This window comes from Bubalus bubalis, chromosome X (genome assembly GCF_019923935.1).
Source record: "Bubalus bubalis isolate 160015118507 breed Murrah chromosome X, NDDB_SH_1, whole genome shotgun sequence".
Lineage (NCBI taxonomy): Eukaryota > Metazoa > Chordata > Mammalia > Artiodactyla > Bovidae > Bubalus > Bubalus bubalis.
Window position 1 is genome coordinate 130371722 of NC_059181.1, and position 26312 is coordinate 130398033.

Consider the following 26312-nt stretch of genomic DNA (forward strand, 5'->3'; position numbering starts at 1 on the left):
AGTCTCTGTTTACTCCCTAGCACTTATTAAAGGTTGCTATTATGGAGTTTGGATATTTATTTATTTAGAGAATATTACAAGCTTTCCTTAATTTCTATTGAACCCATATTGATCACTAGCACTAAAACATCTAACAACCCCTCTAGTTTGAAAGCAAAACAGTTAGGTTAGTGACCTGCTACATATCACTCAGATGAAAAAAGATAAGCCTATGGGCAAATGCAAGCCCATGTTCATATTCTAAGAAAAGAACTATTCTCTTTCCCAGGAAGTCTTTCCTGACAAATCTCCCAGGAAAATGGGAGTATCTCCTTACACTCAGGCCAAAAGAACATCCTCTTTACATTCCTTTTATCAAGGACTATGTTCTACAGAGAAGACTCTTCTCATTAAAAATTTTCAAGCCACTGAATATTAGTGTCTTCATTAACAAATGTAGCATGCATAGCTAGATTAACCACTACTCACTAAGTTTGTTTGGGGAAAATGCCCTTTAGACTCAAGATTATGCTTATATAACTGCTATTTACACACCCCACAACTGACATGTCTAAGAACCAAGCTCAAGTGTCTTTTGTCCCTCTAGTATAGATCCTAATGAAAGCTTAATGGTACTTAACCTACTCAATGACTTCCCAGTGTTTTGAGTAGTGTGATTCAAGTACCTGGCACACAGGGCTTAAATGTCAGTTAGTATCAGCTTATGAGTTGTGCAAGAGATACAGAACAAAGGTATACATATGGACACTTTGAGTTTAATTGTGCTTTGAATAACATTTCAATGACAATTAAATGTTGCAGCTGTTTGTAATCAACTTAGTACTGAGATCTCTTGAGAATGTAGGCTATGTAACTGCTGCTGAATTTTATATTCAGGCTGGTCTAAATCAGATTGGGTTCTTTTAAAATGAATATGTTCTCTAAAGGTAAAATATGAATAAAAAGATTTACTCAAACTGCTTGTGATCTTGTGATTTGGGAACAACGTTATTCCTTCTCCCTCATCTTTCTGTTTGAAGAAACAAGCTACTTAAGACAAGATTCCATGTAGCTAAAAATGATGTTACTAAAGTGCTATCTGTAGTATGCTCAGTTTCTCAATTGAAGAGATGACTTAACTGAGTCAAATATGTTTTCTCAACTGATCTTTCCTATCATCAAAAGCTAGCATTTGCCAAATACACTGGGGGAAAAGAGACTGGGATAAACAAAAATCTATAAATGAAAGCTGTGAGTCAGCCTATATGTGACTAAGGCCTCCCCAGCTCACTGAAAGAAAGAATACTGTGCTCACTCAATAGAAGCTTCCAAAGCATGTATGGTCAGAAGACAAATATTTAAATTTTCTGAAAATGTCAGATATGGCATCTGTATAATTTAATGATACTTGGAGTCTCAGCAAAAATGGAGTGCATAAACCCCTATTCTGTCTGGTAGTGAGCCTCTGCAGAAGTTATAAATAAGATTTACATGTCAGTATAACTCTACCTTTTTAATGGACACTCAAGTCTTCCCTTTGGTACATAGTAGCTCATATCTGATGGGCTTCCCAGGTGGCTCAGTGGTAAAGAATCTGCCTGCCAAGCAGGAGATGCAGTTGATCCCTGGGTTGGGAAGATCCCCTGGAAAAGGAAATGACAGCCCACTCCATTATTCTTGCCTGGGAAACCCCATGAACAGAGGAGCCTGGTGGGCTACAGTCCATGACCAGAGAGTCAGACGCGACTTAGTAACTAAAAACAGTTACAACAACAAAGTTCATGTCTCTCTAGGATTTCTCATTCCAGTCTTCAAAAACTTCTCTCAGTTCCTTGTGTTTTTGATCTTTCATGTTGTCTATAAAAGTGTTCCTTTTCTATGCCACATTCACTATCAACTAGAGAGCTTCTGAGGAAAATTTGTTGTTTATTTACATTTTCTGTTCTTTAAGCCAAAAGAATGAATAAAGACAACAATTCTAGATCCCTACAGACTAGTCAAAGATGTGTAACTAAATCATTAGATGATGTCGATTCTATTCATAAGAAAGTGTTTATTGAGCCTTTACTAATTTCATGTAAAAGTATATATAAAAATGAAGCATTTAGGTTCTTGTGATTCTATGAATTTTTCTCATATGTAATCAAAAGTGGGACAACAGGAGATGTAATATAGATTTTTAATGATAAAATATGATTTTCAGACCACATAATCAGAGAAGTGTTAATAAGGAGTAAGGCATTTGACCCAGATTTTGAAGGATGAACAGTATTTCAGTGTCTGGAGACTGTAGGTAGAAGATATCCAAGGTGAGACAAAGGATATAAAAGATAGAAATGCATAAAGCTTTAAGTCTTAGGAAATGATGAACAGTTCAATGTGACTGGAGCATACTGTAGTTATATGAGGAATGATGGGCGAAAAGGATCTGGAACACCAGGATAAAGAGTCAAGACATTATTTATGTAATATTATTGAGGAAAAGGCTTAATACAGGTTCAGGATTGTGCTAAGTTATTATTACATTACCTTTTAAAGCAATAAAACAATTTTGGAGCAAATATTGTTATTACTCTAAGGGAATGAAACATACCACCTCAAAATCTCTATTTGCATGTGGATTATTTGGAGCTGAAAGCAATCCAGGGCCCAAAGAGTCAGGTATAAAATTCTACCTTTCCCCTAAGTGCCTAGAAGAATTTAGATAGTGGGCCTGTTCCTAGAATAGAACTATCACTAGAGATTTGCACCAAGAATATGTGCCAGGTATGCTGGGCAGCAATAGGACCTAGAGATCAGAGGCCCTTCTCTTCAGGCCTAGCAAACATTTGTTTACCAGGCATTTGCTTCTCCATCTCCATGTGAATTGCCTTCCTCTTTTTGAGGTCCCAAACCTCTAACCACCCCTAATCCTCTTTTGTCCTTTAGTGTTTAGATGAAGATGGTATTTTAAAAGTGAGGGTTTCAGACATGTGGATGAGTTATCAGTTTTCCTGGGTCTCTCTCATATATCCATGTTATTAGCCTTTTCTGTGATTTTTCTCTGTTAACTGCCTTATGTCAATTTAATTATTAGATGAGCCAGAAGAATCTAGAAGAGTAGAGGAAAATTTCTTCCTCCCCAGGAGTACCATTTAGAATATATTATGGTAATACATATAATAATACATATATAAATATTACCATATATATTACCATTTAGTAATGAAAGCTAAGAGAGGCAAAGTAGCTTCTACAGCATTACATATCTATGGGAGGCAAAAACTGAACTCAAATCAGGTCTATTTGACTCCAAAGCTGGAGTTCTTTATGATGATACTCTAAAACTTCAGAAGATTAATGCACCCTTATCACAAGCATAAGACTAAAGTGAACATGAAGAAAATAAAATAAATTTATTTTGGAAAGTATTATAGTTGACTCTTGAACAATGTGGGGGTTAAGGGGTGCCAACTTACTGTGCAAATACTGGTGAGTAACATTATACATGGCTGGCACTCTGTATCCACAATTCTGCATCTGCCCAATTCAACAAAGTGAATTGTATAGTACAATTTATGCTGTTTATTTATTGAAAATAATTGCATTTAAATATAAGCAAATAGTTCTAGAGGCTAAAAAAAGAGTAACATGAGAGTGAGAATCTCCTTAAGGCACAGTCTTTTTTTTTTTTTAAGGCACAGTTTTATTGACCCCTTAGAAATTAATGAACTTTTCCTCTAGGGAAACCACACCCCCTCTACTTCTCAGAGAGTGAAGGTCCTGAAGAGATCCTTTCCTGGCTCTGGCTCAGGGAGGAGAAGAGTGATCATCCAGAGAAACAAAAAATCTCCATAACAAAGTCCTGCTTTCCTAAGGAAAAGATTTTCTCACCAAAGGGCAATGTAGGAGAAAGCAATACCACTGAAAAAACACTTGATGAAGAGATAACTGCTCAATAAAATACTGAGAATGAATCAAAAGAGAAGGTTGTCCTTCTGCAACACTTGACCACTACACCAACAAGGCTTAGAGGAAAATTTGTAGCATTAAAAGAATATATTAGAAAATAAAAATATCTCAACTGAAAAGCCCAATATCCCACCTTAGAAAACTAGAGAACAAAAGCAATTTAAACCCAAAGAAAGCAGGAAAACAAAATTATAAAAATTAGAGCAGCAATAAAATTAAATTGAAAATAGGAAAACAATAAAAAAGAATGAAACCAAACTCAGTTTTTTTAAATCAATAAAATTGATAAAATTCTAGCCAAGCTAACTAAGAATAAAAAGGAATAGATATAGTTACAACTTTAAAAAAGGTTATCACCATTGATCCCATGGACATTAAAAGGATAATAAAAAAATACTATGAATAATTCCATGATCATAAATTTGATCATTTAGATGAAATAGATGAATTCTTTAAAAGATACAAAGTATCACCTAAACACCTACAGTCAATTAATCTACAATGAAGGAGATAAAAATATACAATAGAGAAAAGACATCTCTTCAATAATTGGTGCTGGGAAAGCTGAACAGCTACATGTAAATCAATGAAATTAGAATACTCCCTCACATCATTTATAAAAAATAAACTAAAAATGGTTTCAATACCTAAATATAAGACATGACAACATAAAATTCTTAGAAGAGAACACAAACTAATCATTCTCTGATATAAATTTTAGCAAGATATTCTTAGGTCGGTATCCCAAGGCAAAAAAGTAAAAGCAAAAATAAACAAATGGGACTAATCAAAATTAAAAGTTTTTTACACAGCAAACAAAACTATCAACAAAACAAAAAGACAACCTATGGAATGGAAGAAAATAATAGCAAATGATGCAACTGCCAAGCTGTTAATATATATAAACAGCTCATATAACTCAATGTCAAAAAAACAACCCAATCCAAAAATTAGTACAAGACTAATATAGACATTTCTTCAAAGAAGACATGTTGCTGCTGCTAAGTCACTTCAGTCGTGTCCAACTCTGTGTGACCCCATAGACGGCAGCCTACCAGGCTCCTCTGTCCCTGGGATTCGCCAGGCAAGAATACTGGAGTGGGTTGCCATTTCCTTCTCCAATGCATGAAGGTGAAAAGTGAAAGTGAAGTCGCTCAGTCGTGCCCGACTCTTAGCGACCCCATGGACTGGAGCCCACCAGGCTCCTCCATCCATGGGGTTTTCCAGGCAAGAGTACTGGAGTGGGGTGCCATTGCCTTCTCTGCAAAGAAGACATACAGATGGTCAAAAGGCACATGAAAAGATGTTCAATATTGCTACCTATTAGAGAAATGTAAATCAAAACCACAATGAGGGATCACTTCACACCAGTCAGAATGACCATCACCAAAAAGTATACAAATAATAAATGCTGGAGAGGATGTAGAGAAAAGAGAACCTTCCTACATTGTAGGTGGGAATGTCAATTGGTATAACCATTATGTAGAATAGCATGGAGGCATCTTAAAAAAAACTAAAAATAGAGCTAACATATGATCCAACAATTCTACTCTTGGGTATATATCCAGAAAAGATGAAAACTCTTAATTTGAAAAGATACATGCACCTCAATGTTCATAGCGGCACTCTTGACAATAACAAAAAATGGAAGCAACCTAAATGTCAATCAACAGAAGAACGGATAAAGAAGATGTGGCTAAATGGATAAAGAAGATATATATATATATATATATATATATATATATACACATATATATATATATATATATATAGAGAGAGAGAGAGAGAGATATCTATAATAGAGTACTACTCAGCCATAAAAAAGACTGGAAATATTGCCTTTTGTAGCAACATTTATGGATTTAGAAAATCTTACACTTAGTGAAGTAAGTCAGAGTAAGACAAATTATATGACAGGATTTATATGTGGAATCTAAAAAATAATACAAATTAACTATATATGAAACACAAATGGATTCACACACATAGAAAACAAACTTCAGTTACAAAAGGCCAGTATTACTTTAATACCAAAACCAGACTAAACACATTATAAGAAAGGAAAATCATAGGCTAGCATCTGCTATGATCAGAGTTACAAAACTCAACAAAATATTAGCCAATCAAATCCAATAATGAATAAAGATAATTATATACCATGAACAAGTAGAATGTATTTCAGGCAAGACTAAAAGAAAGTGTACATAAACACTATATACAAGCAGTATATTTTAGTTGGTAAAGTTATTTCCCATGGGAGTACAGGTTAACAATTCTGATGAAAGTGTTAATCACTCAGCCGAGTCCAACTCTTTCCGACCCCATGGACTGTAGCCTGCCAGGCTCCTCTGTCCATGGAATTTTCCAGGCAAGAATACTGGAGTGGGTTACCATTCCCTTCTCCAGGGGATCTTCCCAACCCAGGGATTGAACCCAGGTCTCCTGCATTGCACACAGATTCTTTACCGTCTGAGCCACCAGGGAAGCCCAACAATTCTGATAGTAATATTCACATACTGTAATCAATTCAGTAAGTAGATGATGAATGGTAGAAACTAAATTTCTCATTGTTGCAGTGGGAAGCTACAGATAAGCAATGGGAGACTAGTATGATCTATGTGACAATGAATTAGAGTTGGTGCTATAAGTATAAACTTGTGCTTAGCTTACTTAGTATAACTATAGATGGATGATATGAATAAATATTTGTGTTAGTATACATACATATATTTTCTAATTTTGTCCACTAAGAGGGCCTAGTAGCAAGGAGTATACTTAGCATCCAGATCTTGGCTCCAATTAAAGGAAGCAGGGGTTCTTGAAGAGATGGCTGATTCCAGGACTAGGACAGTGAACATAACAGATGAGGGTGGTAAAATGTGCCTAAAAGTAAGGACATGGCTAAAATAAATACACATATACATATGAGACTGTGCCCAAAAGGACATACACAAGAGCCAATGGAAAGACCTCCATATGGCCAAAACAGGAAAAATTTGACTAATAAAATAAGGCAGTATTATGATATAATCCAAAGTACTTATGAAACAAATATCCACAATCTATATCATTATAAATATGGAGCAAATACATCATCACTTATTATTAGAGAAATGCAAATCAAAAGCACAATGATATACCACTTCATATCTGTCAGAATGGCCATCGTTATAAAGTCTATAAACAAGTTACTGATGGAGGGTGTGGAGGAAAGGGAACCATCCTATACTGTTGGTGGAAATGTAAATTTGTTCAGCCACTATGGAGAACAGTATGGAGGTTCTTCCAAAACTAAAAGTAGTTTTGCCATATGATCTAGCAGGGCTTCCCAAGCAGCTCAGCTAGTAAAGAATCCACCTGCAGTGCAGGAGACCCCAGTTCAATTCCCAGCTTGGAAAGTTGCCCTGGAGAAGGGGTAGGCTACCAACTCCAGTATTTTTAAGCTTCCCTGGTGGCTCAGACAGTAAAGAATCTGCCTACCATGTGGGAAACCTGGGTTTGATCCCTGGATTGGGAAGATCCCCTGGAGGAAGGCATGGCAACCCACTCCAGTATTCTTACCTGGAGAATCCACATGGACAGAGGAACCTGGTGGGCTACAGGCCATAGGGTCACAAAGAATCAGACATGGACTGAGCAACTAAGCACAGCACAGCACATGATCTAGCAATCCCACTCCTGGACATATATCCAGAGAACAGTACAATTCAAAAAGATACATTCACCACAGTATTCATAGCAGCACTATTTACAAAGCCAAGACATGGAAACAACCCAAATATTCATCAAAAGAGAAATAGATAAAGAAGATGTGGTATATTTATACAATAGAATATTACTCAGCCATAAAAAGAAATGAAATAATGCCATTTGCAGCAACAGGGATGGACCTAGAAATTATTATGCTAAGTGAAATTAGTCAGAAAGAGACAGACAAATGCCATATGATATAACTTATATGTGGAATCCAAAATACAACAAAAATGAGTATATGTATATGTGTATATATGTATGTATGTATGTATATATATATATATGAAACAGACTCACAGACACAGAGAACAGAATGGTGGTTGTTAAGTAGGGTGGGGTTTGGGGGAGGGGTGGACTGGGAGTTTTGGATTAACAGATGCAAACTATTATATACAGGATGGATAAACAACAAAGCCCTACTATGTAGCACAGGGAACTATATTCAGTATCCTGTGATAAACCATAATGGAAAAGAATATGAAAAAGAATTTGTATATGCATAATTGAATCACTTTGCTATTAACAGAAATTACACATTATAAATCAACTATATCAATACTTCAATAAAATTTAAAATGTAATAAATAAATAAAGGGAAAAAACAGAAATATCACATGTGCAGAAGTCATCCTAGTAACTTATGCAGATAGCTCAGCTGGTAAAGAATCTGCCTGCAGTGTGGGAGACTTGGGTTGAATCCCTGGGTTGGAAAGATCCCCTGGAGAAGGGAAAGGCTACCCACTCCAGTATTCTGGCCTGGAGAATTCCATGGACTGTATAGTCCATGGGGTTGCAAAGAGTCAGACACAACTGAGTGACCATCAGTTTCACTTTTCACTTTTGCCTTTAAGAAACTGAAACACAACTCCCTACTCCTTAAATGTAATCTATGCATAGAGACAGCCTTCCAAACAATATAGCATGGAAAAGGAGAAAAAAAAGAGTAACTTTATAGTAGACAAAACTGATAAGCACTACCTTAGTCAGGTGATCAAGTTCAATATCAGTAGTCATAGATCATGTTGATAGTATCTTCTATTGATATGATGCTATAAGAAGGCACTTTTACTTTTGTGTTCTTCTTCCCCAAATACTGTTACCCCAATCTAATCAGAGGGAAAACATCAGAAAATCTCAACAGAGGGACAAACTATAAAATATTTGACCAGTACTCTTCAAAACTGTCAAGATCATCAAAAACAAGCAAAGTATGAGAAACTGTCACAGTCTACAGGAGCTTGAGTGGCATGATGACAAAATGTACTGTATTAAAAAAAATGTACTGTATTATCATGGATGGGATCCTGAAATAGAAAAATTGACATTAAGTAAAAAAATTAATGATATTTGAGTAAAATGTGGATATTTTTTGATAATAGTGTTCCAATATTGTTTATTAATTTTAAGAAATTGATCATATGTGAGACATTAATAATTAGGGAAACTGGAAGTGCAGATAATGTGCATTTTAAGTATCATTTTCAATTTCTTCTCTAAGTTGAAAACTCTTATAAAATTAAATATATATATATATATAAAAAATGTGTGACAACACATTCTGATAGTGATGCTGTGGGGTAATAAAGACTCATACCTATGCCTCCACATTCTATCTACCAAAAACATATATGTGTTTATCATTAAAACTATCAATCCCAGTTCTAGGACTTCACCTAGGACACTTAGACTGTTTTCATACCTTGGCTATTGTGAATAATGATGCACTGAACATGGGGGTACATATATATTTTCAAATTAGTGCTTTTGTTTTCTTCAGGTAATTACCCAGAAGTGGAACTGTTGGATCATATGGTAGTTCTATTTTTAATTTTTGAGGACCTCCTATACTATTTTCCACTGTGGCCACACCGATTAACAATTTCACAACAGTGCATGAGGGTTTTCTTTTCTTCATATCCTAGTCAACACTTGTTATTTCTTGTCTTTATTATTATAGCCATTCTAACAGGTGTGAAGTGAATGCCATAGTGTTTTGGCTTGCATTTCTTGATTAGTAATGTTGAACATCTTTTCATGTATCTGTTGGCCATCTCTGTGTCTTTGGGCAAATGTCTATTCAGATCTGCTGCTCATTTTCTTAATCAGGATGATTGTCTTTTTGCTCTTAAGTTGTATGAGTTTTTTAATACATTTTGAATATTAACCCTTACCAGATACACAGTTTACAAATATTTTCTCATTCAATAGGTAGGCTTTTCATTTTATAAATGGTTTCCTTTGTTGTACATATGCTCTTTAGTTTGATGTAGTCCTGTTTGTTCATTTTTGCTTTTGTTGCCTTTGTTTTTAGTGTTAAATCAAAAAAATAATCATTGCCAAGACTGATGTCAAGGAGCTTGAGGCTTATGTTTTCTCCTAGAAGTTTTATGGTATCAGGTCTTACATTCAAGTCTTCAAACTGTTTTGAGTTAATTTTTGTGTATGGCATAAAGTAATGGTCCAGTTTCATTATTTTGCATATGACTGTGCAGTTTTTCCAACACCATTTTTTGAAGAAGCTCTCTTTTGCCATTGTATATTCTTTGTTCCTTCGTCATAAATTAATTGACCATATATGAGTGGATTTAGGGATTACCTATTCTGTTCCATTGATCTATATATCTTCTTTTTTAGTTTCAGTCCCATACTGAAGTAGTATAGCTACTTTGAGTAGTATAGCTCCATAATATACTTTAAAGTCAGGAATAGTAATACCTGCAGCTTTGTTCTTCTTTCTCAAGATGTCTTTGGCTATTTGGGGATATTTATGATTCCATACAAACAATCTTAAAATTGTTATATTTATGTGAAAAATGCCAATGGGATTTTGATAAGGATTGTATTGAATCTGTATAACGCTTTGGGGAGTGTGGACTTTTTTAACATTAATTTTTCTAATCTGTGAGCATAGAATATCTCTCCATTTATTTGTGTATTCTTCAATTTCTTTCATCGACGACTTGCGGTTTTTAGAGCATGGTCTTTCACTTTCTTGGTTAAGTTTAACCCTAGATATTTTATTCATTTTGATGCAATTCTAAATAGGATTATATTCTTAATTTCCTTTCTAATACTTCATTGCTAGTGTATAGAAATACAACAGATTTCTGTATATTGATTTTGAAACCTACAAATTTACTGAATTCATTTATTAGTTTGAAAAGTTTTGGTGGACTTTTTGTTGACTCTTTTCTTATGCATTGGCATCTCTCCAAATGTAGCTTCCTTAGTTAAGAAAACATTTCTTATAGACAATTTATATTTTCTATCACATTTATTACACTGTTGTGGACATAACATATATATAGCAGAAGACTAAAAATATGTAAACAACTATAGTTTCAACTTGGACCTTTTGATAGCCCTACTCCCGGATTTTGCTTAGTCCTTCCACCATTTTTAAAGCAGATCAGAGAGGGACATGAGTTCCTATACAGGGATTGTTTGATTCCCAAGGGAGTTCAGAGAGAAGAAAGAACTGCACAGCTACCCCTGTATTTTCTAACAGTGAATGAATTATCTGAGACAGATACTTCATGGGACAGCTTTCCCTAGTCCATGAGTCCATGGGAGGATAAAGACCTTTTTGTTAATCTTATCCTAAGAATAATAAAATTAGGAAAGGAAGCCACCTTGCAAAAATTCAAAATTTCATTCCAATTTGGGTTACTCACTCTTTTGAATTATCCACATCACCACCCACTCCCCGTCACTATTCAAGAGTATCAAAGCACTCATTCCAGGTTGTGGACTAGAGACAGCAAGTGCTTTTAGCAGAAGAGGACATTTTTGAACTACTGCTTTTCTCCAGCCTCCCAGGTTTAATTCCAACCCAACAGCTGCACTGAAGTCCATAAAATATTTACATTGTTTCTTAGTAAATTATATACATTATTTACTATATCATCTATTAAATATTTACCACCTTTCCAAGTATGCCATGTACTGCACTCCACTGATCTTGTTTCTCTTAGCACTAAAACAGAAAGGGCCAAGCCCTGTGCAAGCCTGGAGAAAGTGAATGTGACAAAGAATGCTGAGGAGGGAAAAATGTAAAGAGAAGCAGAAGGCAGCTATTTGTAAAAGGGCTCTGTGTTATATAGTCACTATCTTCTCAATTTTCTCTTCCTCTAGCTAAGATAATAATTTCTCTCACTTAGAGAAGATGCTTATTTTTCTAATAAGTTATACATATAAAATTTATAAAAATATAAACAATTTATATATTGTATATATAACAATTTATATTATATATATATAATCTGGGGGAAAAACGGAAATAGTGACAGACTTTATTTTCGACTTTATTTTCTTGGGCTCCAAAATCACCAAGGACAGTGACTGCAGCCATGAAATTAAAAGATGCTTGCTCCTTGGAAGAAAAGCTATGACAAACCCAGGTAGTGTATTAAAAAGGCAGAAACATCACTTTGTCAACAAAGGTCCATATAGTCAAAGCTATGGTTTTTCCAGTAGTCATTTACAGATGTGCGAATTGGACCATAAGAAGGATAAGTGCCGAAGAATTGATGGTTTCAAACTATCAATTTTGATAGTTTGATAGTGCGGGAGAAGACTCTTGAGAGTCCCTTTTGACAGCAAGGAGATCAAATCAGTCAATCCTAAAGGAAATCCTCCCTGAATATTTATTGGAAGGACTGATGCTGAAGCTCCAACACTTTGGCCACCTGATGTGAAGAGCTGACTCACTGGAAAAGACCCAGATGCTCAGAAAGATTGAAGGCAGGTGGAGAAGGGGAAGACAGAGAATTAGATGGTTGGATTGCATCACCAACTCAATGGACACGAGTTTGAGAAAACTCTGGGAAATGGTGATGGACAGGGAAGCCCAGCATGCTGCAGTCCATGTGGTCACAAAGAGTTGGACATGACTTAGCGACTGAACAACAATATATAAAATCTAATTGAAACTATTCTGGAAATAGGCTATATTATCCTCAGGAGTCATGCTCTAGTGGACAGATATGTAAAATTTCTGTTAAGCAAGACTTATGTTGATATCAGGAGTCAAGTCACCAGCCCACTATATTCAGAATTCTTCCCTACTGGAAATAGTGACATGTATTCAACTCTCCCTAAGCAATGTGATGCTTCACTCTCATGGAATAAGGAGATCTATTAAGAGATGTGTTGTCAATAGGAGATATAGATATATCTTGTCATCAGCAAAAGATGCCAAACTATGAAACAATTTCATGCTCTGAGAAATATTTTTTTAAAAAAGAACAAATTGCTTCCTACCTGAAAACTTTAACTTGCTCATTGTTCTTTAAATTGTTTATTGTCCCCAAAGTAAGCATCTTAGAAATTGCTAATTATCTACCAATTAATTATGCACTCTCCTATTCCATTGAAATTAACACAATCTTCATTTTCAGAGGGACACACTGACATCCAACTGAAAGACTATACTTTCCAGCCTTTCTTGCACTTGAGAGCGGCATGTGATTAAGTTCTCAACAATGACGGGTAAATGGAAATGTGACATGGGACTTTCAAATGTCACTCTATAAGTGATAGAACACATGGTTCTCTTTCTTTCTTCCTCCATCCTATTGCTTTAAACCTGTGAAAGTGAAGTCATGTCCGACTCTTGTGACCCCATGGACTGTAGCCTACCAGGTTCCTCCATCCATGGGATTTTCCAGGCAAGAATACTGGAGTGGGTTGACATTTCCTTCTCCAGGAGATCTTCCCAATCCAGGGATTGAAGCCGGGTCTCCTGCATTGTAGGCAGATGCCTTACCGTCTGAGCCACCAAGGAAGTCCAGATTATGACTAAAGCACAAGTAGCCCTCTTGAACCATAAGGATGAAGGACATACCATAGGAACCAAACACCAAATAGCTAGACAAGTCTGGGTCTTTGAAAACCACGGAACTGCTATAACAGCCCTTAACTACCAAACTCAGCACTTTTATTCCATGATAAATAACTGAACTGTGTCATGGTTAAGCTACTTTGTTTTAGGTTTCAACTATATGTTGCCAGATTTAATGTATATTAACACAGCTAGGTTCATGCACTATTCTCACAACCATTCCAACCTACAGGCATTGCATACATTTATGTATGTCTGTTTGCTATCAAAACTTTCTGCGAGCAATTACTTAGTGCAAATGTAGCACTGTGGATTACTTCAGTCATAGCTAACTGTCCACTCTGAATGAATTATCTTTGTTACTCCTCATCATAAGTCAGAGGATAGCCTTCTACAGTAATTATGAACATCCTAAATTGTTTTCCCTACAACTAAATTGGACTGGCTTAAAATGAGTTAGTGCTAATATGCTAAAACGTATTATTGATGTCTACATCCTTGGAGCTGTCAAGGCTTTGCTAGTTAATTTTCATTTCTTGGATTGAGTAGTTATTTGCAATTGCTGTGTAGATATAAATGCATCAACATATCTGACTTATACACAAAGTCTCATTTGTTTCACATATAAAATTGTTTGAAAATTTCCTTAAACTATACTTCAGGTCAACAAACATTTTTTGAATGCTCATCATAAAAGGCAAACTAATCCGAGATTCAACAAGTCCAAAGCTCATAGATATCATTTCAAAAGGGAGAGGAGGAGTGCAGACTGTTTTGGGTGAAGCATTTGAAATAAAATTTTCCTTAAATGAATGGGTGCTATAATTGCATTCTTGCCTTAAATGTAGTAATCTATGGCATCAATGCTTCATTTTTTAAATCTAGATTTTCCATTTTGCTTTGCTGACACACATTGAATCACCTCATATTGCAGCTGGGATTTCCTGAAATCTCTACTCTCTAACATTAATCTCCAAAGTGCATTGCAGGTGTTCTTATAGAAAGGATATTCTTTTAAATTGTCTTGAATAGATCATAAAAGCTTTTGATTGAAACTGATGGTTTTATAAACCCTTTATAAGACTTTATTTCTACACCAGCAACTTCTCCAGAAAAAATTAGGTGAATGGCAATGACCTTGACTATTTCAATATTTAAGGCGAAAAGGTCTATTTTATATCACAAATAATCTAGATGATTTCCTGAATTCTCCTCTTTATAAGGCTAGATAAAGCAAAAGTTTTCTTAAGGCTGTATTCCCAAATGGTATACTGTTCTGTAGTTAAACCAAATGCTGGAATATGAAACAAAAGGATAGGCAAGAATATTAGCAATGGATGGCATTGTTTTTAGGGTTTTAAGTCCAAGGGAATCTTATCTGGTTTTGTTTAGCCTAATTTCTCCCTTTAGACTGAGTAAGTCAGCTCTGTGCTCCCTTCATGTTTGGTCTTTGTGTTTTTGCTTAAGCCGCTTTTGTGATCTGCTAATATACAGGTTTGATAGTACCCCATAGACTTCTTGAGAATGGGGATGAGGAACCAAAACATTGGATGATGATGGTAGGGATTACAAGTCCACCTTATATATGTAAGCACTGTTCTATTCTAGAACCCTTAATTGCATAAGATAATAAGCTAATTGTTAAGAATAAGCAATTTTGAACCAACTCTAACACCCAATCCAGTATGAACTATATAGATGATTTGTTCTATTCCCAGCCTGCACTCTATTTTTGTTAGTTTTTAAAAAATGAAGTATGAAACTGTGAATTGCTTTATTTTAAACCCAATGGAACTGTTTAAATTAGAGCAAAAGCCTATATATTATTGATGTTCCCTGAACCAAAATAAGACTGAACTATCTATGGATTCCCTAAAGTAAGCTGCCATTTCATGTGATTCAAGTTGCTAATTGTGAGAGGATTTAGGGAATTATTCAGATTTCAAGAGGTATTTATCAAAAAAAGTCTCAAAAATTTAATGTCTAAAATGCACCTGAATGGTCATACTCAAGATGAATAACCTGTTTCTTTTTATATCCTGAGTTGTTGTGACTCTGTAGTTCCCCTTCTCTGCACCAGTGTACTTTCAATTGAATCTATTTACAGTGTTTTGGAGAGGATCAGAACAGAGAGAATAAAGGTCCAAGGTTTTAATGGAGATCTTGTTCAGATTGACCTTTTACTGATATTTTTCATGCTTGAGATTAAAAAGGAGAAAAATCAAAGGACAACTGTTTCATAACACTATTTTTCTTCAATTCATCCCATTTAGAAATCTTCTCAGTTCACTAAATTTAGGCAATTTTAAATCTATTTCCTAAATTGGCATTTAGGAATTAAGTATTTATATGCAAAAGAATTTTTAAAAAGAGAACAGGAACAAAATTAAATAAAATCCAAGTTTGTCAGTTCATTCAATAGGAACAAACTGATTTGGGGAAAAATGAAATCAAATGATATTTAAAAGTATAGGAACTAGTCAATTTCATCAAAGAAATAAACCATCTCTGAGATTTAACCAATTCTACAGGCCTCCTTGGGGGCTAAGTTCTTTGTGCACATCAACGAAAGAATCTGTATTTGAGACACAGAGTAAATTTTTGGCAGACATTCAAAAAGGCACCAAATGGTCTCTGTTTTTACTGTGATCAACTGTGAGGTGAAAACTTACCACTTACACCACTTCTACTGAAACCTAATTCATTCTCGTTGAACACAGTACAGAAAAAGTCTTAGTGGCCTATGGCCTATGGAATTTTTCTTAAAATAAAGCCAACAATGTGAAGTTTCTATGGTTGGAACATCTTCTCAATCTGAATATATACTTGATATTTCAACTGTAGCTTGAAATTTAATGTATCTGTAATTTAAAATTTAGTATATCTGGTCTGTAGAAGAATGTCAACCTAGTTTAAGTCCCAGTTCTACCACTAATGAGCTATGTGGCCTTGGTCAAGTCATTTCTCCTTTATGGCCCTTATTTTTATCACCCATAAAGGAAAAAAATTAAACTGATTCCAAATGTCCCTTCCATCTTTAAGGGTCTACAAAGACAAGTAATTTTTCACTGTATAAAGTCTGGTAGGATTTAGATTTGGATTTAAAATGTCTGCCCCTCCTTCCCCCAACTAATTTTCTACTATGAACCACAATTTTGCAAAAGGACTTAGCTACTGAACCATAAAGAAGGTCAGGTTTACATACCCAAGGAGTAGGCACCTGCCTTCATAGATCAAGATGCTCTAAGGCCCTCTACAGTGCAATGATCCTACAAAACATCACATACCTGCATTTCTTTGTCATATGCTAATTTTGCCTTAATGCAACCTAATTCTAAGGGATAGAGCTGTAAAGTATGAGATCATTTATTGAAAACAAGCATAGTTTCAATTAGGGCTTGCAACCATGATAAAGGATAATACTTGGTTATTACACAAAAGTATGGACTCGATTGCAGAACAATTGTCATAAAAGAGGTTAAAAGTCTGCTTGTGAAGGTCAGTGTGGTCATTGGACTAGCAGATATTGTGTATACTTCTAGACAAGGGAAGTCTCTGCAAACTACATTTGATATCAGACAATGGAGGAATTCCAACAATGTGGGGAAAAACAGGTGAGAGTGCTTAGGTCGATTAATATTCATAATTGATAAAATGCAATACAAAATCACTGGAGCACCAAAATATTGATGAAAAGTATCATTATTCCTTTATCCAAGATTTTTAGTTCATTATATATATATATATATATATATATATATGTTTGTGTGTGTGTGTGTGTGTGTGTGTGTAGAGAGAGAGAGTGAGAGAGAGTCAATGGTGGCTTCAGTTTTTATAGATATTTATGAGTTAATAGAACTCAATTAATAGAAATCTATGTAATACATCCCTCATTACCATTGTACCTCTATTCTGTCTAAAATAGGTAAGTTGATATCAAAAAAAGTCTCAGTTCAAATACATTTTTAGATTATGTAGTTCCGTTGTAGGGAAGTTGTTGGAGTCTTTAATTTCTTACTAACATTCTATTATTAGGACCCTATTCTTACTAATACTTATTAGTCCTCTTCTTATTAGCACTAATGTGCCTCATTTCTTACTAAGACTCTATTGTTTTCCCAGTATAACATAAAGCTATTGATATTTCCTTGTTCCTATGTTCCCTAAGTGTTTGATGGGCTAGGTTCCCCGACTAGGTAAGACCAAGACTTGATTTCAACTGACAGACACTAACAGAAATTTTTAATTCTTCATGAGAAGCCAAAGTTAGGCAAATATACGCCAACTGTTCTATAGTTTTGCAAGTAGAAAAACAATCGACCAAATTAAAGTGTGCACAGTGCTATGAGTTCAACATAAACCCACTTAGTGATCTAAAATATGGTTTTTCCCATCCATCCTCATTTCCTTTTGGTTTCAGTTCCAGATGTTTTAGAATTTCAAGCATCTTTACATCATCCAAATAGCTGAATAAGTAATTAAGGCGTGTGTGTGTGTGTGTGTGTGTGTGTGTGTGTTGTGTGCACGCACACATGCATGTGCATCTTGAAAGGATTCTTCTCTTTCATTTCCTACATTTAAATCTGAGAATATAGAATTTGAAAGCAATAGAAAGGAGTTTTGTTTGAATTCAGGTAAAGCTGGGTTTGAATTTACCTGTCAATATTCATCTGTGTGAACTCAATTAGATTACCAAATGTGGTGCCTCAGTTTTTTCATCTATAAAAGGGGGATAATAATTGTCCTAATTTCATAGGGTTGGATGAGAATGAAAATAAATGTAAAGCGTGTAGCACAGTGCTTTCAATAAAAGAAAGAAAATAATAAATAGTAATTATGATATCAAAGACCTTTGAAGTTTTGGAAGGTTTTTGGAGAGATTCCACAAATAAGGAGAAAATACAAAAAATTTCATTTTCTTTATGGATTCATTTTCTACTGAAATTTATATTACCAGAACATATTGACTGGGAAAGCTAATGTACTACTTATAAACATGATCTATGCAATCACACGGTTTGGAGTTGAAATCCTGGCTCTTTCAGCTGATAAACTTGGACAAGTTATCTAATATCCCTGAGCTCTCAGATTTTTGCCTAAAACAAAGTGGTTATAATAGCTCCTACCTCACTGGGTTATGAGCACTAAATGAGTGTTAAATTCATATTAAGCCATTCAGAACAGTGCATGATGTATACAATAGATAGCAGCTGTCATTATTGTCTGGAGAAGGCAATGGCACCCCACTCCAGTACTCTTGCCTGGAAAATCCCATGGGTGGAGGAGCCTGGTAGGCTGCAGTCCGTGGGGTTGCTGAAGAGTCAGACACGACTGAGCGACTTCACTTTCACTTTTCACTTTCATGCATTGGAGAAGGAAATGGCAACCCACTCCAGTGTTCTTGCCTGGAGAATCCCAGGGACGGCGGAGCCTGGTGGGCTGCCGTCTATGGGGTTGCACAGAGTCAGACACGACTGAAGTGACTTAGCAGTCATTATTGTCATGGTGTTGCTCAACAAATTAAATAATGGCAATGGTAGTAGAAACTTAAGAGATCATGTGATCCATGATTTGGAAACCATCCTTTTACAAATCTGAAGTAGTCCCAAAAAAGGGAAGTGACCAGACCAAGGTCAATCATTTAATTAATGGCAAAACTGTGTGTCGAATCTAGGTCCCTTGCCCCCTCATTAGTACTATTTCTACTCTACTGGAGATGCTTGTAGAAATAGTAATATGAGAAAGATTTTCCAAGCAGCCTTCATGGGTTGCCATGCTCCTACTACTTCGGAATTTTTTAAATGTTGTATCATCTTTATTATTTACTGTCACGAGAGGTGAAATTATGCCATGTTTTTCATCCTAACTGTCAGCTAAATACTCCAATTTTCCAGGTGGATACTCCGGTCAGAGGCCATTTCTAAAACTTTCAACTTCACAATTGTGATCATTGGTTTTATCCTCCCCATCCCCCTATCCCTTGCTGTAACATCAACAACAAACAATTGTGTTTTGGGATATAGCCTCAGATTTAACATGCGTTTATTATCAGTTCTCATATAACTATGTTTTGGTTTCCCTCACCCTCTATCTCTTTCTCTATAGCTCCTTTTATTTTTTATAGTTCAAAATAAAATCTATGGCCTTAAAAGTCATCTTCATTAATTCTATAAAGAGCAGGCTTCAGAAACTATTTGACCAGATTTGCCAAACTGCACCTTCAATTGTTTGTTTTTAGATTGAAAAAAATCGGATTCAGTAGACACAAAGATAAAACAGAATTTAAATGGTGAGAAAAAAAGTAAAGTTTCTTCTAGAATCTTAAGAGTTGGAAGAATTCTTAGAAGTCATTAGATCTACTTCTTACTCAGTAAATAATATTTTCCCCCTTCCCATGTAACAGTCATTGAACTTCATATGTTAAGAATCATAGGAGCAGAAATTGGTCAAGATGGTGGAGTGGCAAGATATGGAAATTGCCTCCTGTCACAAATGTATAAAAAATATATGTACAAGTGGAACAATTTTCACTCAAAACTAACTGGAAACTGGCAGAATGAACACTGTACAACAAGGATTGTAAGAAAGATCCACACATAATCCAGTAGGAAGGAAGGAAAAGTGATCTGAGTGAAGTGAGGGAAACAATTGCTGGAACCTGCAAAGTAGTGTATCAAAGTTCAGAGATGGTTCAGATATCTGTCTGCTACTGAAAGGAGCTGAGAGTCCACATGGTATTGCCTTGCTTCAGCATTCCCCTTCTCTGGAGCAAGGATCCTTGTGTGGAGAGAGGGGAAAACACACACTTAAAGGGAAGAGAGCTAGCTTGAGTCTGACCCTCAGGGCTTCTGTTCCAGCAACTGGGGATCAGACCCAGCCCCTAATTGGGTGGTGACAACCACTGAACAGAGAGGCTGTCCCACCGCAAACACAGCAACAGCTCTTTCCCTTCATCTCTAGCGATATCCCCTGTCATGGTGATACCTGCAAGCAGACCCTGAGAAAAGATATGACTTGCATCGACATCAAATATGCTCTCCCACTAAAGGCATTGGAAACACAGTCTATAAAGAGAAGTACCAACATGACAGAAACCCTTCAAGACCACAATAGGTAACTGTTTCACCTAAATTCATAGAAGCAGAGAAAGCTAAGCAAATGAAAGGCAGAAGAATTGGTCTCAAAATAGCAAGAGAAAAAAAAATTGAAAAAATAAATAATGAAAAATAATTTATCAGACTAAGTATTCAAAGCATTAGTAATAAGAATGTTAACTGAACTGGGGAAAAGAAGAGATGAACACGAGGAGAATTTTTAAAGGAAACTAGAAAATAAAAAAGATCCAATCAGAAATTAATAATTCAGTAGTGAAAAAAACACACTCATAGTAATGACTACAAGACTAAATGGTACAGAAGACCACATAAGTGATCTTGGAGACCACATAAGTGATTGAAATCATTCAATCAGAAGAGCAAAAAGAAAAACAAGTTTAAGAAATGAGAACAGTTTATGAGATCTCTGGAACAACAATAAGCATAACAACATTTACATTATATGGGTCTCAGAAGGAAAAACAGAGAAGAGATTGAAAATGTATTTGAGGAAATGATAAATGAAAACTTCCCAAACTTGAAAAAGGAAACACATATCCAGGTACAAAAAGCACGTGTATGCATGCTAGTTCACTTCAGTCGGGTCCAACTCTTTGTGATCCTATGGACTATAGTCCACCAGTCTCCTCTGTCCATGGGATTCTCCAGGCACGAATACTGGAGTGGGTTGCCATGCCCTCCTTCAGGGGATCTTCCCAGCCCAGGGATCAAACCTGCATCTCTTACATCTCCTGCATTGACAGGCAGGTTCTTTACTACTAGTGCCACCTGGGAAGCCCACACAAAGCATAGAGAGCCCCAAACAAGATGAACACAAACACACCCACACAAAAACATATCATAATGAAAATGGCTAAATTTAAAGTGGAATTGTAAAGGGAGCAAGAGAAAAACAGAGTCACATATAAGGGAACCCCCATAAAGTTATTAGATGATTTTTCTGCAGAAGTCAGAAGGGACTGGCATGTTATATTCAAAGTGCTGAAAGAGAAAAATGTGCTAGGATACTCTACTGATAAAGACTATCATTTAGAGTCAAAGAATAGATAAATAACTTTTCAGAGAAGCAAAAACTAAAAGAGTTGATCAATACTAAATCTACTATAAAGGAAATGTTAAAGAATCTCCTCTAAGTGGAAAAGAAGTAAGAAATAGAAATGGGGAAAATCCTGCTAGACAAGACAAATGTAATAGTAAAGACTGAGGATCCACCCTAATAAAGCTCCACAAAAATTAAAAGACAAATTGAAAAAGAAACTATAAATAAAATGGTTAAGGAATAAACACAAAGATGTAACATACAACATCAATAACACAAAATATGGAAGAGGGGGGTAAAAAATGAAATTTTAGAATGCTTTTGGCTTTAAGTGGCTATCAGTTTAAAATGAGTACATATAATTATGCATCAACAAATGAACATTATGGTAAACACAAGTAAAAAGCCTAAAATAAATACACAAAAGCTGAAAAAGAAAGGAACACAAGCATAATACTAAAGAAAACCAACAAACCACAAGAGAGGAAAGAACAAAGAAGAATTAAACAGAAGAAATACAAAGAATACAGAAAAGAAGCAATAAAATGGCGATATGTGTATGCCTATCAATAATTACTTTAAATGTCAATGGACTAAATTCTTCAATCAAAAGACATATGATGGCTGATTGGATAGAAAACCAAGATCCACCTACAAGAGACTCACTTCAGAGTTAAGACACACACAGACTGAAAGTAAGGGGATGAAAAAGATATTTCATATAAATGGAAACAATAAGAAAGCAGGAGTAGCAATACTCATATGAAACAAAATAGACTTTAAAATAAAGATAACGAAAGACAAAGATAGGCACTATATAATGATAAAGAGATCAATACCAGAAGAGGATATTATACCTGTTTATACATTACTGACTGGGGGATTTTTGCAGAAACTAATATCTGTGGCCAGCAATTTGTTATGTAAGTGAATATTGAAACATCTCCAGTCAATAATGAGCAGGTAACAAAAGACAGATTAATATGTTTCCAGTCAATAAGTTGTTAATATACATGTACCCAATATAGGAGAAGCTAAAATATAAAACAGAAACTAACAGACATAAAGGGAGAAATGCAGAATAATACAATAATAATAGGGGCTTTTAACCCTCCACTGCATGAAAGGACAGAACATCCAGACAGAAAATCAATAAGGCAGCAGTGGTCTTAAATGACACAATAGACCAGTTGCACCTGAGAGGTATATACAGATCACGACATCCAAAAACAACAGAACACACATTCTTTCCAAGTGCACACAGGAGAGCTCTCCAGGATAAATCAAGTACTGGGCCACAAAACAAGCCTCAACAAATTTAAGAGGGGAGAAATTACACCAAGCATTTTTCTGACCACAACAGTACTGGCACAAAAACAGAAATATAGACTGATGGAACAAGATAGAGAACCCAGAGATAAACCCACACACCTATGGGTACTTTATTTTTGACAAAGGAGGCAAAAATATACAATTGGGCAAAGACAGCCTCTTCAATAAGTGGTTCTGGGAAAACTGGACAGCTACATGCAAAAGAATGAAATTAGATCACTACCTAATGCCATACACAAAGATAAACTCAAAATGGATTAAAGACCTAAATGTAAGACCAGAAACTAATAAGCTCTTAGAGAAGAACACAGGCAGAACACTTGATGACATAAATCAAAGCAAGATCTTCTATGACCCACCTCCTAGAGTAATGGAAGTAAAAACAAAAATAAACAAGTGGGACCTAATTAAACTTAAAACCTTTTGTACAGCAAAGGAAACTGCAAACAAGGTGAAAAGACGACCCTCAGAATGGGAGAAAATAACAGCAAAGGAAACAACTGATAAAGAATTAATTTCCAAAATATACAAGCAGCTCATACAACTCAATACCAGAAAAGCAAACAACTCAATCAAAAAGTGGGAAAGGGACCTGAAGAGACATTTCTCCAAAGAAGACATACAGATGGCTAACAAGCACATGGAAAGATGCTCAACATCACTCATTATTAGAGAAATGCAAATCAAAACTACAATGAGATACCACCTCACACTGGTCAGAATGGCCACCATCAAAAAGTCTACAAACAACAAATGCTGGAGAGGGCATGGAGAAAAGAGAATGCTCTTGCATTACTGGTGGGAATGTAAACTGATACAGCCACTATGGAAGACAGTATGAAGACTCCTTAAAAAGCTAGGAATAAAATGACCATTTGATCCAGCAATCCCACTCCTAGGCATATATCCTGAGGAAATCAAAATGAAAAAAGACACATGTACACCAATGTTCATTGCAACACTATTTACAATAGTGAGAACATGGAAGCAACTTAGATGTCCATCCACAGATGAATGGATAAAGAAGCTGTGGTACATATATACAATGGAATACTACTCAGCCATAAAAAAGAACACATTTGAATCTGTCCTAATGAGGAGGACAAAACTAGAGCGTATTATACAGAGTGAAGTAAGTCAGAAAGAGAAATATAAATATGACACATATATATGTAATCTGAAGAGATGGCATTGATGAATTTACTTTCAGGGCAGCAATGGAGAAACAGACATAGAGAACAGACCTATGGACATGGTGGGAGGAGAGGAGGGATAAGGGGAGATGTATGGAAAGAGTAACATAGAAATTTACAATACCATATGCAAAATAGATAGCCAATGGGAATTTGCTGTATGACCCAGGGAACTTAAACAGGGGCTCTGTGACAGGCTGAAGGGTAGGATGGGAGGGAGATGGGAGGGAGGTCTGGGAGGGAGAGAACATGAGTGTACCTATGGGTGATTCTTGTTAATATATGACATAAAACCACAAAATTCTGTAAAGCAATTATCCTTCAATTTAAAATTTTTTTAAATACTTAAAAAAAATTAAAGAAAAATGGGAATAGCACAAACACATGGATGCTAACCAATGTGCTATTGAAAAACTGAGTCAATAATGAAATCAAAGAGGAAATCAGGAAATACCACCAGGCAAAGGAAAATGGAAACCTAACCCTCCAAAACCTACGGATGTAGCAAAAGCAGTTCTAAGAGGGAAGTTTGTAACAATACGGCCTTCCTCAAGAAACAAGAAAAATCTCAAATGGACAACCAAACCTACCACCTAAAGGAATTATGAAAAGAAGACCAGGAAAAGCCCAAAGTCAGCAGAAGGAAGGAAATAACAACAATCAGAGAGGAAATAAATAAAAGAGATAAAAAACAGTAGGAAAGATCAATGAAACCAAGAGTTGTTTTTCTGAAAAGATAAACAAAATTGATAAACCTTTAGCCAGGTTTTTTATCAAGAAGAAAACAGAGAGAACCCAAATAAGCAAAATAAGAAATGAAAAAAGAGAAATAACAACCAATACCACAGAGATACAAAAAAATCATTACAGAAAACTATGAATAGCATTACGTCAACAAATTGTACAACCTAGAAGAAACAAATTTCTAGAAACATACAACCTGCCAAGACTGAATAAATAAGAAACAATTTAATAGACATATCAGTAGAAGTGAAATTGAACTTGTAATAAAATAAAACTCCAAGCAAATAAAAGTCCAGGACTAGATGCCTTCACAGAAAAATTCTACAAAACACATACAGAAGAATACATAAATGTCTCAAACTATTTTTATAAATTGAAGAGAATGGAGTACTCCCAAATTCATTCAACAAGCTTACCATTTTTTTTCTTTTTTTTTTTAATTTTATTTTATTTTTAAACTTTACATAATTGTATTAGTTTTGCCAAATATCAAAATGAATCTACCACAGGTATACATGTGTTCCCCATCCTGAACCCTCCTCCCTCCTCCCTCCCCATACCATCCTTCTGGGTCGTCCCAGTGCACCAGCCCCAAGCATCCAGTATCGTGCATCGAACCTGGACTGGCAACTCGTTTCATACATGATATTTTACATGTTTCAATGCCATTCTCACAAGCTTACCATTAACCTGAAAACAAAACCAAAGATAATATAAAAAAACTGAGAAAATTACAGGCCAATATTTTTGATGAAGATAGGTATAGGAATTCTCAACAAAATACTAGGAAAGTGATTCTAACAATATGTAAAAAAATCATACATCACAATGAATTTGGATTTATTCCAGAGTCACAAGTATGATTCAACATTCCAAATCAATCAATGTGATACACTGCATTAACCATGGGAACAATATAATTCACATGATCATCTCAATAGATGCAGAAAAAGCACTTGACAAATTCAACATCCATTCATGATGAAAACTCTCATCAAAGCGGGTATAGAGAGAACAAATCTCAACATAATAAAAGTTGTTTACAACAAATCCACAGTCAGCATCATATTCAACTGTGAAAAGCTGAAAGCCTTTTCTCTAAATTTAGGAAGAAGACAAGGATGTTCCCCTCGCCCCTCCCCCACTTGCCACTCCTATTTAACGCAGTATTGGAAGTCCTAGTCACAAATAAGAAAAATAAGTGAAAGGTATACAAATTTGAAGGAAAGAGGTAAAACTGTCACTATTTGCAGATGACATGATACTTTAAATAGAAAATCCTGAATTCTCCATCCAAAAACCATTAGAACTAATGAATGAATTCAGCACATTCTCAGGACACGAAACTAATATATAGAAATCTC

At 35.4% G+C, this 26312-nt stretch overlaps 1 long non-coding RNA gene across 1 annotated transcript in view; it reads right to left on the bottom strand.

Annotated features, from left to right (window-relative positions):
* Nucleotides 1-6372: 6372 nt before the first annotated feature.
* LOC123465409 overlaps nt 6373-26312 on the bottom strand; it is a 177320-nt gene continuing 157380 nt past the window's right edge. Inside the window, exon 4 of the long non-coding RNA XR_006640648.1 lies at nt 6373-6813. This is a non-coding gene — a long non-coding RNA (uncharacterized LOC123465409). The remainder of the gene's footprint in view (nt 6814-26312) is intronic.